We start from the raw sequence: 6,845 nt of genomic DNA, 5'->3' as shown, positions 1-6,845 counted from the left end.
AAATGGCAGCAGTAAGAGTTCTGGCCATCTGGCCGCCATTTTGCACATGAAACATTTCGAAGGAAAAATGAGCTACATATATATGAGAATAGTCAGTAAAAATTCTGCAAAGTGACTTTATTTTTCTAGTGGTGTGAAACACAGAAAAATCTCTGGCATTTCCTTGTAGATATTTCAGTTCAATTCTACAGCTGAAGTCGGGGCATTGCCCTTATTCTGTATGGGAGAGCACAGCCCTATTGCCAAGGAAACCAGGTTGATATTCCTCCTCTTGCTGTGTGTCACTGGCAGTTTCATGACACGCCAGCAAAAGTTTCATGCCCATCCATTTCTGTGTAGCAACACCAGTGGTGGACTGTAAGTATGGACATTGTGTAGATGGGCAATATCAACATTTAGATGCACTTGCTTTTGCCCGTCCATGCCGCATTACCTCCAATGGGATACATTCACAGCTGTAGTTCAATCCAATGTATAGCCTCATCCACCTCTGCAACTCATAGACAATGTGCCAGCCCTGGTCCTTGGACACTGGGACACATGCTTCCCAGCCCACCAACTGCTTTTCCTGGACACCCACTGCCTTACCAAGCATATTAGCAAAGGAGTACAAAAAAACCCCATTAAAAGTAAGTGTGTTTCTTCATGACGGGCAAACGGGTGCATGAAAACAAGCACGCACACACACACCATTTCAACTCAGCGTAAGTTTTAATCCAAAATTCATGTATCATTTAAACATATACTTATACCACCCTCTGCTGGTAAAAGAGAAACTGAGCTACATTTTTGTTGAATATGGAACACAAATGACAAAACATGTGGTCTGGCAGGCTGTTGTCTTTCAGATCCTGCGCAGAGGAAGAGAAGTACTAAAGAGCAATGCACAGTAACAGTGTAGATAAGAAAGGTAAACAGGCACATATACTTCCCAAGCTCAGGATGCAGCAGAAATGATAATGGCACCAATAAATACATCTCTGACTGCAACAATTCCTAGGCAGAGCCAGAGACTTCCCTGCCCTGCAGTTTTCACACATGGGCATTTCTGTGTGTGTGTGGCATGGAGGTTCTGTTTGTTTGTTTTTTTATCATGATGGAAACAGAAGCTCTTATGTCTTATTCTGATGCAGAGCAATAAGTATTGTAGAGCTTTTTTTAAAATCCATGGAACTGAGTTAATAATGCTATAAACTGCTATCACTTGGGAATAGGGAGGGGAGGGAGGAAAGAAATTATATTTAGCTCACATTAAAGAGCAAACCATTTGCTGGAACAAGATGCAAACCAAAAGACAACCATCTTTAAAAATCCATACTTTCCCAAATTTTAGCAACTCAAGTTCCCAAACAAAAATGCATTAAAAATGCACACATCACATTGCATATATAATTGCATATATAAGTGAACATGACATCAAAAAATGCATTATATTAGGGAAAAACGTTTGGCAAAACTGTGTATATTAAGCAAAATGTGTGTAGATTAGGGGGATAGCTAAAATGCTGCCGATTTTTTAAAAAATAAACTGATGTAGAAATGTGGAGACCTGAAAACTGAACAAATGAGGAGGATCTGCAGGAAACTGAAATGGACAAATTCGCCCAACCCTCCTTGGGAGTTATGACCTAAATGGAAATTAATTGGACACAGTGCACACTACAGATTTTTTGTTACCCAGCTCTTTCTTTGTAGTGACTGTCTACCTCCCCTTCTATATGTTTGAGAAATTTGGCTTTTGCAAATTCCCAGTTGAAGTGTCCTGAACTGCATCTCTTGAACCAGATCAGAACTTAGTTATCCAACAGCTTTTACACAGCCCCAAAAGTTGTTATGCAGTTCTCAGCATTTTATTATCAAAATATTTATTGACTTACTTACTTTTTTTAAAAAAACTTATATTTCACCCTTCATCCTACAACCCCAGGGCAAGTTACAGCAGTAAATGCATTAAACAATAAACACTGAAATAAAACTCACTGTCAGAAATACAACCAAATAGAAAAAGCCTGCCAGTTCCAGACATCTAGGCAGGATGTGCATTTAAATATGTATTTTGAGGGGAAAATATACATTTAGGTGCATATTAAAATACAAATATGGACACATATTTTTTCAAGAGTCTCAATAAATGTGGAAATGGAATGGAATGGAATGATAAGGGGGAATTAAAACACACAAAATGATCTCAACAAGTGATTCATCCGTGTTCACCTGTATTTCCTTACTCCCTGGTGTAACATTTTCCATTGACTATCTCATGGCTGTTTCCTATGAGAATGAGACTTTCTACACCAGTGACACTGTTCCTGGATACTGGGATGGAGAAGAGGAGTGGTGAATTCAGAGTGCTGCAACCACACCAGCAAGAGCACCAGATTGGCTCTGCCGGTGTGTTTGCACCACACTGACCTCGCTGCCTCGCCCCTCACTCTTTGGTCCCAGTTTCCAAAAGCAACACTGAGTGGCAGAAATCCTATTGCGATTATGTGATTGACGAGGAAAACCTACACACAATGGAGTGGAATGTTATATATACAATGAAGGGGCTGATAGGGACAATCCCCACAAATATTATACACCTGGAAGAGTTATGCAGTGACCAGCACTAGATGTTACAGCTAGGAATAGGGAGATAATTTTAAAGAAATGTCTGGGAAGAAGTGAACTTAATGTGCAGATTGGCCTTTGGCCTCAAGGAATAAGTTATTTGCTCTATCATACACTGAATTCAGATTACTTGTTTTCCAGTCTCACAACATTTTTGCATGTGAAAATGAGTCATATGAAGAGATCCAGAATTTCTTTAGGAATGCTAAGATGTTGGGCTTGCCAAAAACATGTTTCTTGCCATGTTGGCAAGAAATTCCTATCCAAACACTCTGAATGCCTGCATTACAGAGAACAGAAAAGCCACAACAGTGCCCTCAATTTTCTCATCTAGAACTGCCTAGGAGTCCTTCACTTCCTCTTTCAAAAGCAGAGGTGAAATCAAGAAAGCAAACCCACGGCACTTTCAGTACTTTTATTTTTCCATGGATTACAATTCCAAGCCATCTGAGTGCATGCCCTAAAAGCAACCTCAGTTGGAACAATTCATGTTCATTAAAAAAAAACCACCAGTCTGAAATCACAAGAAAGCCTCGAGGCAAACAAACCAGAGCAAAAATTGTCTTACAAATAGGTTGTGATGGGGCAGACATGCAATTAAACATACCTGGGAATAATAATAAATTATCCACAAAGCTTCAAAGGAGCGATCAAATCATTACAACAAGAAGGAAAAAGAGCGATGTGAGCTTGCTGTGTTATAAAAAAAAGCTAATAAAAAAGCTAATAATTAATAACACCACACACACACTACTGCTACAACCTTCCAATGGCATCAGCATGTATTTCTTATCGGTAACTAGTTTTGTTTTGTTTTCTCTAGTGGGAAAATTGTAGGGGAGAAGGAAGGCTAATTGGTCCACATACCAACTATCTCTCAAGGAATCTTAAGAACATAAAAAGGGCTCTACTGGATCAAGACTGGATACATATAAGAAGCCTCAAACAGAGTGCAACAGCACTTGTGATTCCCAGCCACTGGCATTCAGAGGCATAGTGCTTCCGACTGAGAAGGAAATATGCCACTGTGATAACTGGTGTGGCTATGATTGTGCCCCATTCATTTCTCATTTTTGCCTCTTGTTTGGTTGAGGGAGGGTAGCATCTAATACTGCTCCACTTCTAGTCCCTATCCTATTTGGATCCAACTTTATTGTGAAACATAAGGCAGTACTTATGCCAATGGCTGTTGTTTAGTCGTTTAGTTGTGTCCAACTCTCCGTGACCCCATGGACCAGCGCACGCCAAGCACTCCTGTCTTCCATTGCCTCCCGCAATTTGGTCAGACTCATGTTGGTAGCTTCAGGAACACTGTCCAACCCTCTCGTCCTCTGTCGTCCCCTTCTCCTTGTGCCCTCCATCTTTCCCAACATCAGGGTCTTTTCCAGGGACCTGGTGTAAGGGTGTGTGTTCATTTCCAAAGTGAAGAAGATCAAACCTATCCATTCTTAAAGAAATCAGCCCTGAGTGCTCACTGGAAGGGCAGATCCTGAGGCTGAGGCTCCAATACTTTGGCCACCTCATGAGAAGAGAAGACTCCCTGGAAAAGACCCTGATGTTGGGAAAGATTGAGGGCACAAGGAGAAGGGGACAACAGAGGACAAGATGGTTGGACAGTGTTCTCGAAGCTACCAACATGAGTCTGACCAAACTGCAGGAGGCAGTGGAAGACAGGAGTGCCTGGCGTGCTCTGGTCCATGGGGTCACAAAGAGTCGGACACGACTAAACGACTAAACAACAACAACAGTGCTGTTATTGGGACTAAATATGTTTACTAAATATGTTCTTAGTAATCCCTGTCAAGCCTATGTTCCTGACAAGCCAGCTTTTAGACACACACATTTTGAAACACTACTTGTGGATTTCAGCTCTCATTAGAACAAAAATATTACCTACATGCACCCCTCAATACTTGCAAAGATATCCGCAGTACAGTCTAAAGCAACTGGCCGCTGCCAGGTTTTTTTCTTATTTGACTCTTAGCATCTGTCTGATAAGAGTGTGGCTTTCATTTTGGAACACTGAGACAAATCAGATTGACTGTTCTCAGTCCCATTCATGCCCTCTGTGTTTCCACATAGAACGTGCAATGCCAAGAATTGTTGCTTCATCACCTTGTCACTGCAGCTCTCTTCCCTAAGGGGACATGGAAGTAACTGTCTAAGCATTTCATGATTGATTGCCAGAGAGTGCAGGACTCCAGTAAAGGAGAGAATGAAGTTAGGAGGAGAAAGTTTTGTTAAGCCAAGGGTATGCCTTCTCCTCAAAGCGGAATAAGAGCAAAGGCTGGTTCTGTCGTTTAGTTAGGAGTGCATAGCCAGATAGCAGGATTTTAAGCTCACACATTCAGTTTGTCATCATATTGGCCTTGGCACTGGAAAGGCCATTTGGGGACAAAGTAAGATCTACAGTGTAAGTGTGGAGAAAAGAACAGTCTGCATACTTTTGGAGAAATGTTTAGTTTTAGTAATGATGGCAGTTCAACATTCAATCAGCCAGAGTCTGGACATGCCCTTAAACAAATATCATCTGAACCTCCTTATGCCCACTATTCAGCAACCGACACCCTGTTGATTGTTCTCCTGCTGCCTATAACATATTCTCATTTCAGAGTAGGGTTGTGGCTCAGTAGCAGAACACTTATTTTGCATTCTTGGTTCCATGTCCCAGTAGAGCTGGGAATGATCCCACCATCTGAAACCTTGAAGAGCCACTGCCACTACAACTCCCATCATCCCTAGCTAGCAGGACCAGTGGTCAGTAATGATGGAAATTGTAATCCAAAAACATCTGGAGACCCAAGTTTGGGAAACCCTGGTCTACCCTGTCAGGCAGTGGCTCTTCAAGGTTTCAGATGGTGGGATCGTTCCCAGCTCTACCTGGACATGGAACCAGGTAGAGAGGGATTGACCAGGTGGCTCCAGGGGGTGGTCAATATCTCATTACAGGAGGAAGAAATGCCTATTGGTAGCTTGGAAGAGGCAGTGGTACAGGACCTTCTTAAGACCCCATAAGTGGACTCTAAGGTGCTGGATAGCTACCATCCAGTTGCAAGTGATGCCATCCAAATTGGTGGCCATTGCTTCCTCCTGTGGCAGCAAGTTCCCCATATGGGAAGAATAAGTTTCTTTTATCTATCTTGAATCTTTTGATATTCAGCCTCATTGGGTGTCCCCAAGTTCTAGTCTGATGAGGAAGAAAAACTTCAGATTTGCTCAGGCTGTCTAGAAGAGGGTCCAGAGTTTTCACAGAAGCATCAGACATGTCAGACATAAAAAAGGAGGTAATGCAGGTGAAGATGGATCCCAAAGGAATTGTCTTCATGCCGAGAGAGGAGCATCCAATACCAATATTTATCTATCATCTATCTATCTATCTATCTATCTATCTATCTATCTATCTAATCTATCCCTTGCATTTCCTCTGCCTGGACTTGCATGTGAGAAATCACAGAGTTCCAGGAAAGAATGAAATTAAGCAAACCCCTATTGCTAAGTTTGCATTAGCAGATCTTCATGGGAAGCAGCCTGGATAACCTCCATGAATTAAACACCGCAACAATCAAAGGCCTTTGGCACCAGCTGAGGATTAATGGCCAAGCGGAAACATGATGGCTTAAGGCAAAATTGAGCAATCATTAAGCCAATTCCCTTGGAAAAGTACTGTGCCAAGGTTATTGCTATTATAGAGTTTCTTTAAACATGCAGAGGAGCAAACAAATAAAAATCACAAGAGAGTGAGAATAACCATTAGACTCTGTGGTTTTTCTCACCTAGCTAAACAGAAATATGTTGATTTTTTCCAGGGAGTATTTGAGTTTCCTATCTAAAAAATGCTCTAACGGATAGAAGAAGTTATACACTATACAGTTGGAGCCAAAACCAAATGACAACAACAATATATAATAATGCATTAGATATGATATATCCAGTGTTTTATTTCTATGAAAAATGGTACCGGTATACACCACGCCTCACCATCCTCCACACCATCCCACACTGCTGTTTGCCTGCTCACACCCTCCCATCCCACCGCCCCCACCGCTTGCCCGCCCACCCACCCACCTGCTCACTCGCACGCCCCTCACACCTTTGCCTGCCTGGGAGGATGGTGGTGGGAGAAGAGGTGGTCATGTACCGCCTCCAAAAAAACCCCCCAAAACTGGATATATCATGATGATACAATATAGCAGCATTCTTTCTTTCTTTCTTTCTTTCTTTCTCTCTCTCTCTCT

The sequence above is a fragment of the Zootoca vivipara genome, chromosome 1, assembly GCF_965207765.1.
Source record: "Zootoca vivipara chromosome 1, rZooViv2.hap1.1, whole genome shotgun sequence".
NCBI lineage: Eukaryota > Metazoa > Chordata > Lepidosauria > Squamata > Lacertidae > Zootoca > Zootoca vivipara.
The sequence above is the reverse complement of the archived record's forward strand: the minus strand, read 5'-3'. Positions refer to the sequence as shown.